At 51.2% G+C, this 13,558-nt stretch overlaps 1 protein-coding gene across 1 annotated transcript in view; it reads right to left on the bottom strand.

The window, feature by feature from the left end:
• The window catches only part of Zc3h7b (zinc finger CCCH-type containing 7B), a 43,066-nt gene extending 34,620 nt beyond the window's left edge, over positions 1 to 8,446 (bottom strand). Inside the window, exon 1 of the mRNA XM_042697973.1 lies at positions 8,196 to 8,446. The gene's annotated coding sequence lies outside the window, so the exon portion shown is untranslated. The remainder of the gene's footprint in view (positions 1 to 8,195) is intronic.
• Between the last annotated feature and the right edge of the window lie 5,112 nt (positions 8,447 to 13,558).

Below are 13,558 nucleotides of genomic sequence, written 5' to 3'. Positions count from 1 at the left end.
CTGGAGTCCACACACATTCTGTAACCTCCTGATCAACAGCACCCCATCCCCTACCCCCACACCTCCCGACTCTAGGCACTAGTGCCCACTGTCCCTAGCTTAATTCCAGAGCAGCGGTGCCTCTGGAATGCAGGCCCTCTGCACGTCATGTGTGGCTTCCTGAGGCTCCTCATCTCCCAGCATGCCTGGCGCTGCTCCACACCCACCGGGCCATGGCTTCCTCAGAGACAGCAGGAAAGGTTTCATTTCATTGTCCTCAGCCAACGAGTCAGCATCCTTACACAGATGTCAGTCGGCCCTGGGACTACTGCTCGGCTCCACAGAAGTGGGGGGGGGGGAGTAATCACACCTTTTTTCCCCAGATCATCTGTAAAGTGTCCAGCAGGGATTCGGTGTGTGTGCGGCAGTCTTAGTTCTTAAATTCAAGACCTGGGCACTATCTCATAGCTTTTTCACTCAAGGTTAACCCTCTATCGCTTGAGTCACAACCCCAGTTCCAGCTTTTGCTGGCTAATTGGAGATAAGAATCTCAGACTTTCTTGTGCAGGCTAGTTTTGAACCAAGATCCTCAGATCTCAGCCTCCAGAGCAGCTAGGATTATACAGTGGAATCGTGGGCTTAGAAGGAAAGCACTTCAGTAACTCCCATTAGGTGGGAGTTATGAACGTAGCAATACCCTATGTCATGCTCCCAAGCTGTGTGTGACCAGGTCCAGTGCAATCTTTTCCTATCGTATCTGTTACTGCAGTTAATAAAATGTTCTTGTTCATGGCATCTGCAAAACCAGACGCAGTAGACACACTGATAAATCTTGTTTAGGGAGATGACAAAGAAGTCCACCTGAGTTGGCCATGGTGCTGAGGTAGGCAGAGTAGACAGGTGGAGTCTGAAGCCAGGCCAGGGAAAGTTAGCAAGACTCTGTCTCAAAACCCAGAAACAAGCCGGGCACTGGTGGCTACGCCTGGAATCCTAGCTACTCAGGAGGCTGATCTCTGAGGATTGTGGTTCAAAGCCAGACCCGGCAGGAAAGTCTGTGAAACTTTTATCTCCAATAAAAACCACCAGAGGGGGCTGGGAAGGTGGCTCAGTGGTAGAGTGCTTGCCTTGCATGCGGAAGGTGGCTCAGTGGTAGAGCGCTTGCCTTGCATGCCTGAGGCCCTGGGTTCAATTCCTCAGCACCACATATGCAAAAAGAAAAAAAAGCCGGAAGTGGCACTGTGGCTCAGGTGGTAGAGTGCTAGCCTTGAGCTGAAGAGCTGAGGGATAGCGCCCAGGCCCAGAGTTCAGGCCCCACGACTGGACCCAAAAAAAAAATGTTGGGGCTGGGAAGGTGGCTCAGTGGTAGAGTGCTTGCCTCACATGCATGAGGTCCTGGGTTCAATTCCTCAGCACCACATAAGCAGAAAAAAGCCAGAAGTGGCACTGTGGCTCAAGTGGTAGGGTGCTAGCCTTGAGCTGAAGAGCTGAGGGACAGCACCCAGGCCCAGAGTTCAGGCCCCACGACCGGACCCAAAAAAAAAAGAGTCATTTGAACCGAGTATCAGTGGCTCTTGTCTATAATCCCAGCTACTTAGAAGGCTGAGATCTGATTTAAGCCAGCCCCAGCAGCAAAGTCTGGGAGACTCTTATCTTCACTAAACTACCCAAAACACCACCAACAAAAGCCAGAGGTAGCACTGTGGCTTGAGCAAAGAGCACTAGCCTTGAGCAAAATAAACTCAGGGACAGGTGCCCAGGCCTGGAGTTCAAGCCACAGGATCAGCAAAAAGATAAATAAAAGGACGAAAGAAGCTGAGGGGCTGTGGCTTAAGCCTGTTAATCCTAGCAACCCAGGAGGCTGAGATCTGAGGATCACAGTTCAAGGCAGCTGCAGCAAGAAAGTCCTTGAGACTCATCTCCAATTAAATACCAGAAAACAGGAAGTGAACCTGCCAGCACAAGGACAATGTCCCTAAGATGGGAACAAGTTGAGCCTGTTCAAGGAAAACACAGGCCAGTGACTACGGCTTGGAACTAGGGCTTGGCAAGGAAGAACCAGACAGAGGCAAGAGGTAGACTGAGGCGAGTCAGAGAGCCACAAGTCATGCGGAAGGATCCAGGAAGCTGTAGTGGGTTTCTAGCAGGAGTGACAGGACACTACTCCAATCTCCAGAAGATCCTCCTCAAAGATGGATGACAAGAGCAGGTGCCAGAACAGGGCCCACACAGGGTCCAGGTCTAGATCAGTGTAGACAGTAGAGAAGATTCAAGAACATTCTGGAGATTATTAAATACTCATGACCACCACAATCATCTCGTCACACTGGGTGAGCATTCCTTCACTGGCCCCTCACAGCTGGAGTAGATGGGACCGGAGACGAGGCCAAGAATGGCCACCTGACAGTATCCAGGTCCAGAAGGGTCACCAGCCTTGGCCAGCCCAGTGTCCCCAGAGCTCACAGGCAGTGATCTCTGAATGGTTGGTTACTGGCTGACCCTAGCACGTCAGAAATGTCAGTGGACCAGAAGATACGGCAATTGGCTTCAGAGAAGTGGGTACTCTGCTCCCTTTCTGAGTCTCAGTGGGGTCAGGATGGAATAGCCAGGGACTATTTGACAGCCTCGGTTTCCTTGTGGAACCAAGGATACCTCTTACTTGGAAGCATTGCCATGGAAATTAATGAGACTGTGGGCATGAGCTTGATACAGATGCGAGTGATAATTAGGTCTCCAGACAGATAAGAAAAGTACTGGTTTGGGGGTGCAGCTCAGTTGTAGAGCTCTTGGCTAGCACACGTGAGGCTCTGGGTCCATCCAAGCACCACAAAAAAGAAAAGGAACAACCAGGTAGCTCATGACTCATGCCTGTGTAATCCCAGCTACTCGGGAGGCTGAGATCTGCGGACAGTGGTTCCCAGCCAGCCAAAGCTGAAAAGTCCATTAAGACTCTTATCCCCAACTAATCACCAAAAAAGAAAAAAGAAAAAAATGGAGGTGTGGCTCAAGTAGTAGAGGGCTTGAACTCAGGGCCTGGGCGTTGTCCATGAGCTCCTTTTGCTAAAGGTGAGGGCCACTTCTAGTTTTTGAGTGGCTAATGGGAGATGAGTCTCACAGGGACCTTGAGGCCTGGGCTGAGCTTCAAATCTCAGCTCCCTGAATAGCTAGGATTACAGGCGTGAGCCCCCAGCACCCAGGCTTTAGAGGGATAGCCTTGAGTGGAAAACTCAAGACAGTGCCCAGGCCCTGAGTTCAAGTTCCAGGATAGGCACCAAAAAAAACCTCACAACACCTGGAATTGGAGGTGTGGCTCAAATGACAGCTTGGCAGCCTTGAAAAGCCAAGAGAGGATGAAAGGCCCAGAGTTCAAGTCCCAGCACCAGTAGGAAAAGAAAGGAAAGAAAGGGTTTGGAGACATGGCTCAGTTGGTAGAGTGTTGGCCAATGAAGGAAAGCATCAGATCCAGAATTCAAATCCCGATCTCAGATGTAAACAGAAAAAGAAAAAGAACTAGAAGAAGGGAAGGGGAAGGGAAAAGTGTGGAGACTGGAAGTAACTTCACACTATCCCCACCATGTCAGTTAGAACCTCAGACTCCAGAGTCCCGCAGGTCAGGCTCCATGCAACGTCCTGCTCACAGCGTGGCGATTTTGTGACTTCTTGAACTCTTGGAACCTCAGTCTCCTCATCTGCAAAACGGGGCTGGTAACCACTGTTGCTGTCTCAAAAAGTTGCAAGGCAAATTCAAAAACCGGAAGTTGGCCCCGTGCTAAGATGTAGTGGCAGGAAACATGTGGTGGGGGCTGGGAAGGTGGCTCAGGGGTAGAGTGCTTGCCTGGCATGCATGAGGTCCTGGGTTCGATTCCTCAGCACCACATAAGCAGAAAAAGCCGGAAGTGGCGCTGTGGCTCAGGTAGTAGAGCACTCGCCTTGAACTGAAGAGGTGAGGGACAGCGCCCAGGCCCAGAGTTCAAGCCCCACCACTGACCAATAAAACAAAAAACAAAGAACATGTGGCAGCTGCTCTCATGGTTGCCATGTGGCCCCCCTTCCACTACAGGGCGCAGGAATTGTCACCGAACCAAAGTCACTAGGTGGCTGTGGAGAAGATGGCTTCTCAAGGCACAAATGCTGCATTTCCTCCCTGAGGGCTGCAGCCCGCTGGGGAGGAAACCAACCCAGCACCTGCAGAAGCCATGGCGGAGCCGTGCAAAGAAACAGACTCACCGGGTGAAATAAATAAGGAGGGCTGGTGTTGACAGAGACAGGAAAACGAGCCTCTTTGCTATGGGTCATTAAATGCTGGGATGAAAGGGGCTGGCTTCTGAGCAGGCTTGGGGAGCTGAGCCTCCAGCTGCACCCCCCCCTTCCATCCCCAGAGGACACCCCACTTCCGCCGCCCAAGGTCTGTACTGCACAACCCACCAGCCTCCCCGCCCACAGTGCAGGTAGACAGCCTGGGCTTGCTCAGCAGCTCTGCTACTTAGGCACTGCCGCTTAACCTCTCTGTGCGACACTCCCTTTATCAATACAGTGAGGGGAACTGGGGCCTCTCTGTAGGGTTGTTAGGATTAAATAAACTAACCAAGGATACTGGGTAGTGGCTACGTTAGTAAAAATTTAAACGCGCTCTTGTTTCATCATCTGAGTTTCTTTTTTCCTGTTCTGACCCCAGGGAAGGGTTATCTTCAAACATTATCAAATCTCAGGGTGAATTCCAGAATACCAACAATGGCTTGAATCCTAGCCCATAGTTGCCCCTATATTGTAGCTGATCCTTCTACATACATCCCTACCTTCCCCTTCTCTGGTCTTTTTTGCCAATCGTGGGACTTGAACTTAGGGCCTGGGCACTGTCCCTGAGCCTCTCCATGCTCAAGGCTAGCGCTCTACCACTTGAGCCACAGCGCCACTTCCAACATTTTCTGCTTATGTGGTGCTGAGGAATCGAACCCAGGGCCTCATGTATGCAAGGAAAGCACTCTACTGCTGAGCCACCTTCCCAGCCCCTCAACTGGCATTTCTTCTAGAAAGACCTTCCACCCCAGGCAAAACCAGCCTTCCTCTTCTGCACTGAGGCATAATTCAGCTTGACAACCTAATGGCAGAGCGTGACCTCCTGGTCTGTCCACTCGGGCTGGAGGCAGAAGGTGAATCTGGGCCAGTTCCTCTCCTTGGGAGGCTCAGGTTAATCATCCACATTAACTGAACTTACTCAGATCTCCACAGTCAGGTCTGTCCTCCTACCGCCATTCTGCCTTCTCTGCTGGGCCAGCCCTCCAGAGCTCAGAGACACAAAGCAGTTTCCTAGAACTGGGTGGCCTTGGGGAGCCTCCCTTAGCCCTGCTGTGCTTGGCAATTCGGACCATTCTTTCCATGTTCTTGTCTCTGTGTCTGAGATAAAGGTAGCCACAGAGTAAGGAGGGGACGGAACATCGTCAAGGAGTTATGAAAGCCCGATTCAAATCCAGCACAGTGACCTTGAGCTGGCCACAGGCGTCCTATGTGTTTTTAACTTCTGTGAAATGAAAGGGAAAAAAAGAAAGAAAAGAAAAAGCCTACCCCTGACAAACTACAGATCCCATAAACGCACACGCGTGGCTAGCTAGAGACTGCTCTTCCTTAATTCTATCTTGCCTCGGACTCCACATTCTACCAAGCTCAGTATTCAAGTTCTAGGCTTTGCCACATTACTCTCAGCTCTCCTTCATCTTGGCTCCCAATACTTCACTGGAGGTGTTTTGGCTTGTTTGTGCTGGTACTGGGACTTGAACTCAAGGCCTTGCACTCTCACTCAGCTTTTTCCACTTAAGTCTGGTGCTCTACTATTTGAGCCACACCTCTACTTCCTGCTTTCTGCTGACTACTTGGAAGATTTGTCTTCCCAGGCTGGTTTTGAACAGTGATCCTCAGATCTCAGCCTCCTGAGTAGCTATGATGACAGGTGTGAGCCACCAGCGCCTGGCTTAACTCTTCTTTACTAGGCTGACAATAAGCAACTCAATCCCAGATCTGTCCCACAGCAACTTACCAAAGTAACTTGAAAAGTAACTTACTGGAAAAGCCACAAGCTACGTAGCCCAAGACCCTGGGAAAAGGCAAAGATTTAGAGTCAGAAAACAAAGGGGGAATTCTAGCTCTGCTGTGTGAATGTCCAGTGAAAACACCAATTCTCTAAGCCTCAGGTTCCTCATCTGGAAGATAAGGATTGAAAAAATATCTACATGATGTAAATGCTAAGGACAGATGAACCAGCCTATGTGAAAGCACTTTTAGCTATAAACTAAGAGTGCGGTGTGTATGCGTGTGAGAGAGATAGACGGACAGACAGACAAACAGATCTCATTATGGTAACCCAAGCTAGCCTCAAGCTCTTAAATCCTCACTCCACCTCAACAGTGCTTAGATTACAGACATTCACTACTGAGCAAGGGGGGGGGGGGGGGGGAGCCAGCCTTTACTAGGGCTTGAATTCAGGGCCTTTACTCAGGGCCTTTTACTTTCCCTTAGTTTTTTTGTTCAAGGCTCCTCTACCACTTGAGACACTACCACCTAAACTTCCAGATTTTTTTGTTGTTGTTGTGTGTGGGGTTATTAATTGGAGATAAGAGTCTTCTCTCAGTCTTTCTAGCTCCAGCTGGATTTAAACCATGATTCTCAGACCTCAGCCTCCTGAGAAGCTAGGATTACAGGTGTGAGCCATGAATGCTCTGGGAACGAGGTTTCTCAAAACTGCTTCAACCAGGTTTGGGCCTTTACACCATTTCTAGCTTGCAACCAACTTGTATTTGGGAGGGAGGTGGAAGCAACTTGTATTTGGGAGGGAGGTAGAAGCGCAGAAGACCACCAAGGAGGAAGGAAATGGTTGTACGTGTGTGTGGGGCGAGTCTTGGTAGTAGAAGGAAAAATTCCGCTAGAATTTCGTGTCCAACTCAGTTGCTAAATGTACTATAATTATCGCATTTGTGTGAAAATTCAAGGATCTGCATTCTGCTATTTTCATCATGTTGGATGAACTGCAGGCGGGGAGGAAAATGGAAAGAGCTTGGGGCTTCAAGTCTTGTGCTTAGGAGCCAAATTCCTGGCTAGCAAAGAGAAATCAAATCACCCAGCTGGGGACTCCAGTCCCCCAGACCCCCATTTGTGTTCCCAGTCTTCACCATTATGTTCCATGTTGACACCACAACCATCCTGCTCTAGCCCAGTGTTCTGGGTTCCGCTTCCACATGACCACCCATGCCAGGGAAACTGCTTTTGTCTCTCTGAACGACCCCCTCATAAACACCTTAAAACACCCTTCTCTGAGAGAGTTTGGATCCTGCAAGGCCCTGGCTGGCCTGGGACAGAGGAGGGGGTCTGGGGGGTCTGCTCAATGTCTGCAGGAGCCCCAGCCCCTCCTGGCCGACCCCTCCCCAGACGCCAGAGCCTCAGCTTTGCAGTCCCCCCCACACACACACACACATACACCCCGCACCCCCTCTGCCAGGCCTCTGAACACCCCGCAGGCCGCTTGAGTCCAGTGACGGATTCCGCGACCGGAAATGCCCTCCAGTCCAGAGGGCCCAGACCGCGCCCCCCTTTCCTGCCGCCCCCTCCCCCAGGGCCGGGCCACAGGCCCTGGATCCCCGGGCTCGCGTGGCCGACGCAGCCGACAGGGGCTGCCCATCGGGCGGCCGCGGTCCCGGCCCTCGCCGCAGCCCCTTCCAACTTCAGGCGCTGCAGAGCCCAGGCGAACACAAAAGGGGTGTGTGGGGGCGCTGCCAGTCCTGGCCCTGCGGCAGAGGGGCTGCCACAGCATCCGCGGGACCCCCAGGCTCCGGGCTGGAGGACGGAGCCCCCCACCCCAGAAAGACATTCCAAGACACCCCTGAAAGCCGCAGGGAGGCCACGGCTCCCGGCGCAGGTGCCCGGGCCGCACAACTTTCAAACTTTGGGGCAGAGAACGGGGATGGGGAGAGCGATCTCCCCCAAAACAGAGCTGAGGGGGGTGGGGGCGATTGCTGTGTTTTTGTGAAGCCCCCCCCGACCCCCCAGTCCAGGTGGACGGCGCGCCGATCCGGCCTGGCGCGGGCGGCCCGCGCCTCCTCCCCGGGCCGGCCTGGGCCCGGCCCACCCCCACCCCGAGTCCCCGCACGCCGCCGCCCCGGGACGCGGTGGGGGTCCCCCCGCCCACTCCGACACCCCGGCCTCCCTGCCCCGCAGGGTTCGGGTGCACTCACCTCGGCCGGGCTGCGCTCCCCGCGGGCCTGCGCCGAGCCCGATAAATGGTATGCTATGACTAGAGGTATGATTACGTTATTATTATTAGTAATAATAAGAGTAAATGCTATTTAATTACGGGCGGCCGCATCCTGCCCCGGGCGCCGCCGCCCCGGCCGCGCGCTCCATGCGGCTCCGGGCTCCGGAGCGCCTTACTTTCATTCCAGCCCCGCGGCCGGCCGCGCGCGGCAGCACCGCAGCAGCTCCGTCCCCGCAGCCGGGCCTCGGCGGGTCCTAGAGCGCGCGGCTCGGCGCCGGGCCGCGCCCGCCGCGGTGGGCGGCGCACCTGGGGGCGGGGCGGGGGGGCGGGGAGAGGGGTGCAGACCCCCCCCCCCCCCCCGCCCCGCTCCGTTCCCAGGCACCGCGCCAGCTCCGAAGGCACCTTTCTGCTCCGTGAAAGTGTGCAGGGCTGTTCTTGGGGGCAGAGTTGCAGTGCCAGGCGGATGTTTTCGCCGAACCCCGCGCCCCCCCTCTTTCCCCATCTGAGCAAAGCCCTCCCCCCAATCAAAAACTCTGAAGGCGCCCAAGTGCTGTCTTGGATGATTTCCTCTCCAGCCTGATCGCACTCTGCCCTTTGCACGGTGAGGGCCTGAGGCTTGGAGAAGAATCAGGAGCTCTCCTGCGGCTGGGGATTTCTAGGTATGGGAGGTGAAGGAGAAAAAAAAACACTCGATGACTCTCCTTCAGGCCAGGCGCTGGGGCTGCTGCCTGTCATCCACGTTAGGATCTGGGGGTGTCCATTCGAAGCCACCCCAGGCAGGAAAGTCTATAAGACTTTTTGTTTTGTTTTGTTTTTTGTCATGGGGCTTGAACTCTGGGCCTGGGCACTGTCCCTCAGCTCTTCAGCTCCAGGCCGGTGCTCTACCACTTGAGCCACAGTGCCACTTCCAGAGTTTTCTGCTTATATGGTGCTGAGGAATCTAACCCAGGGCCTCATGCATGCCAGGCAAGCGCTCTACCACTGATCCACCTTCCCAGCCCTAGGAGACTCTTATCTTCAATGAACCAGGTAAAAGCTAGAAGCAGAGCTGTGGTTCAAGTGGTAGAATACCAGCTTTGAGGGGAAAAAAACCAAGTGAGAGCATAAATCTTTGTAACAATTTAAGCAGTGAAAATCCAAAGAAGAAGTAGAGCTATGGGCTGGGAAGGTGGCTCGGTAGTAGAGTGTTGCCTTGCATGCATGAGGCCCTGGGTTTGATTCCTCAGCACCACATATGCAGAAAAAGCTGGAAGTGGCACTGTGGCTCCAGTGGTAGAGAGCTAGCCTGGAGCTGAAGAGCTGAGGGACAGTGCCCAGGCCCAGAGTTCAGGCCCCACAACCAACCAAAAAGAAAAGAAGTGGAGCTATGGCCCAAGTAGTAAAGCACCAGCCTTGAGCCCAAAATCTCAGGGACAGCAAGGAGAAGGGGAAGGGGGAGGGGAGGAGAAGGGCAGGCATCATTCATGGGGAGGGGGCACATGGTGATTGTAGGAACCACTGCAGTGACTCCATCCAGAATTCCACTTGCTCAACTGGAAGGTCAGTGGGTAGACAATTACTAAAAGGCAACAAAAAAGGTAAGTAGTGATGTGGGCTGAACTGATCTAATAAGATTCTTGCTTTGGGCTGGGAAGGTGGCTCAGTGGTAGAGCGCTTGCCTTGCAAGCCAGAGGCCCTGGGTTTGATTCCTCAGCATCACATAAGCAAAAAGAAAAAAGCCGGAAGGGCTGGGAAGGTGGCTCAGTGGATAGAGTGCTTGCCTTGCATGCATGAGGCTCTGGGTTCGATTCCTTAGCACCGCATAAGCAGAAAAAGCTGGAAGTGGTGCTGTGGCTCAAGTGGTAGAGCACTAGCCTTGAGCTGAAGAGCTGAGGGACAGTGCCCAGGCCCAGAGTTCAGGCCGTACGACTGGACCCCCCCAAAAAAAAAAAAAAGATTCTTGCTGAAAACAGCCAGGGGTAATGGAACTTTACCTAGAAGGACAGTGAAGGATGAGGATTCTGATTCAATATTGATGGCCGGTTCGATTCCTCAGCACCACATAAGCAAAAAGAAAAAAGCCGGAAGTGACACTGTGGCTCAAGAGGTAGACCGCTAGCCTTGAGCTGAAGAGCTGAGGGATAGCACCCAGGCCCAGACTTCAGGCCCCACGACCGGACCCCCAAAAAAAAAAAAATTCAAGGGAAGGGGCTGGGAAGGTGGCTCAGTGGTAGAATGCTTGCCTTGCATGCCTGAGGCCCTGGGTTTGATTCCTCAGCAGATAAAGCCAGAAGTGGTACTGTGCCTCAAGTGGTAGACTGCTAGACTTGAGCTGAAGAGCCTAGGGACAGTGCCCAGGCCCAGACAGAGTTCCAGAGTTCCAGAATTCCAGCCTCATGACCACAAAAAAAAAAAAAAGGAGAAAGAAAGAAAGAAAGTTCAGGGGCTGGGAAGGTGGCTTAGTGGTAGAGCGCTTGCCTTGCATGCCTGAGGCCCTGGGTTTGATTCCTCAGCACCACATAAGCAGGAAAAAAAAAAGCCAGAAGTGGCGCTGTGGCTCAAGTGGTAGAGCAGAGCGCTAGCCTTGAGGCGAAGAGCTGAGGGACAGGGCCCAGGCCCAGAGTTCAGGCCCCATGACCGACCCCCCCCCCAAAAAAAAAAAAAAGAAAAAGAAAAAAAGAAAGTTCAAGGGAGCCAGGCACCGGTGGCTCACACCTGTAATCCCAGCTACTCAGGAGGCTGAGATCTGATGATCCAGGTTCAAAGCTAGCCTCGGCAGGAAAGTCCTTGAGACTCTCATCTCCAATTAACCACTCAAAAACCAGAGTCGGGGGCTGGGAAAGTGGCTCAGTGGTAGAGAATTTGCCTTGCATGCATGAGACCCTCAGTTCGATTCCTTTGCACCAATAAACAGAAAATGCTGGAAGTGGTGCTGTGGCTCAAGTGGTAGAGCACTAGCTTTGAGCTGGAGAGCTGAGGGACAGTGCTCAGTCCCAGAGTTCAGGCCCATGACTGACAAAAAATAAAGAGTTCAAGGAAAGGCTGGGAAGGTAGCTTAGTGGTAGAGTGCTTGCCTTACATGCATGAAGCCATAGGTTCCATTCCTCAGTACCATACAAATAGAAAAAGCCAGAAGTAGCACTGTGGCTCAAGTGGTAGAGTGCTAGCCTTAAGCAAAAGAAGCTCAGGGACAGTGTCTGGGCTCTGAGTTCAAGCCCCAGGACTGGCAGAAAAAAAGAGTTCAAGGGAAACTAGAATTCCATCAGAAAAAGCCTCTTTGTCAGGCATCTTTCCAGAAATGATTGGAGTCTGCTTCTCGAGGAGGACCTAGGATATGAGGAGACATTAACCATATAGTTAATCCCCAAGGTTAGCATCTGTGTTATTGTGACAGTTGTAAGCTTCTAAGATGCTACGTCAGAGCCCATATGATTGTGCTGGATTTGAATCCAGAGCTTCTGATTCCAAATAATGTTCCCTCATATAACCACTTCCTGCCTATTGATTCATGGAGGACCCAAGTTCCAGTGAAATCGGTCTAAATTTTTCCTCTTTCTCTTGCTTTATTCTATGCACGTGTGTGTCCATGTATATTTAATTTAATTTATTGCAGATCTTCTGTGAGTCTGGCAGACTATATAATTATAAATGTTATCTCTTCCAGAAACATTTGTGCCAGACAAAATCTAGGAATACAACTGTGAAATACATTTAAAAAAAATTTTTTTTGTCAGTTGTAGGACTTGAACTCTGGGCCTGGGCGCTGTCTCTCAGCTCTATCAGCTCAAGGCAAGCGCTCTACCAGTTGAGCCACAGCTCAACTTCCGGTTTTTAGTGGTTAATTGGAGATGAGTCTCATGAACTTTCCTGTCCGAGCAGGCTTTGAACTGCGATCCTCAGATCTCAGCCTCCTGAGTAGCTAGGATTACAGGAGTGAGCCACCAGCACCCAGCCTATTTTAAACATTTAAATACACAGTGGTACATGACAGGAGGGACAGAACCTGGGGTTATGTTTACTTATTTAATTTTCACACAAATCCTGGAGCACTAGGTTTAGTACACCCATTTCACAGACAGGCAAATAAAGTTCAGAAATTAAGTGTATAATGGGTCAGTTTTGACTCCAGCATCTGGATGTTTTCCATGGCTTTTGACACATTTACCTCTACTTTCAGGGAGACTTGAAAGGAAAACAAAAGTCACCTGAATCTTCAGTTCTTGAACTGACTTTTGTGGCTGTCTCACTACTCTGAGATTAAGCAAACATAAAGTCAGACTCTGAGGGCTCACACCTGGAATCCTAGCAAGTCAGGTGCTGAAATCTGAAGACTGTGGTTCAAAGCCAGCCCAGTCAGGGAAGTCCATAACACACTTATCTCCAATTAACTAGTAACTTTCCAGAAGTAGCTGGGTACTGGTGGTTCATACTTGTCGTGCTAGCTACTCAGAAAGTTAAGACCTGACGACTGCAGTTCAAAGCTAGCCCAGGCAGGAAAGTTTGTGAGGCTCTTATGTCCAATTAACCACTACAGAAGCTGAAGTGGTGCTGTGGCTCAAAGTGACTGAGTGCTACCCTTGAACAGAAAAGCTCAGGAACTGCACGCAGGCCCTGAGTTCAAGCCATCACACACACACACACACACACACACACACACACACACACACACACCTAAATAAATGTCAATTCCCACACTCCAGTGCAATTTACAGGGAAATACTTTTGACAATTTATCACATGAGGCACCATTAGAACAATAATAATCTCATTTTGTGAATAAGGATACTGTTGTAAGTCAAATTACTACATCTTGCCTCAAATTAATTAGCTGGTAGTGGTAGTCTGCAAGATTCTTCTCAGGCTGCTGGTGAAATAGGAGACATCCTTCAGAAAGTAGGTCTATCATTTAAGATGACGAAACTGGATGCCAGCCACTAATATCTTCAGTATGACAACAGCTTGCTAAACTGTTTGGGTTGCTAGAAATGGTGAAAACAATGTTCTTTATTACAAAATCCCAACAGGGATAAGGGGAAGGCTTTGGAGCAAAAAGGACTATCAAAGCTGAGACAGAGCTGGGCACTGGTGGCTTACACCTGCCGGAGGTGTGATCAGGAGGATGAGATCTGAGAATCATGGTTCAAAGCCAGCTCAGGCAGGAAAGTGCATGAGATGTTTATCTCCAATTAACCACAAAGAAGCTTGAAGTAGAGGTATGGCTCAAGTGATACAGCACCAATCTTGAGCAAAAAAAAAGCTGAAAAAATGGATAGCCCAAGTCCTGAGTTCAAGTCCTAGTACTGACAAGCAGTACTAGAAAACATTCCATAGAATTCAGATTCTAAGTGGCAGTAATGTCAAAAA

The sequence above is a fragment of the Dipodomys spectabilis genome, unplaced genomic scaffold (genome assembly GCF_019054845.1).
Source record: "Dipodomys spectabilis isolate Male_0828 unplaced genomic scaffold, ASM1905484v1 ptg000230l, whole genome shotgun sequence".
Classification (NCBI taxonomy): Eukaryota; Metazoa; Chordata; class Mammalia; order Rodentia; family Heteromyidae; genus Dipodomys; species Dipodomys spectabilis.
The sequence above is the reverse complement of the archived record's forward strand: the minus strand, read 5'-3'. Positions and strand labels throughout refer to the sequence as shown.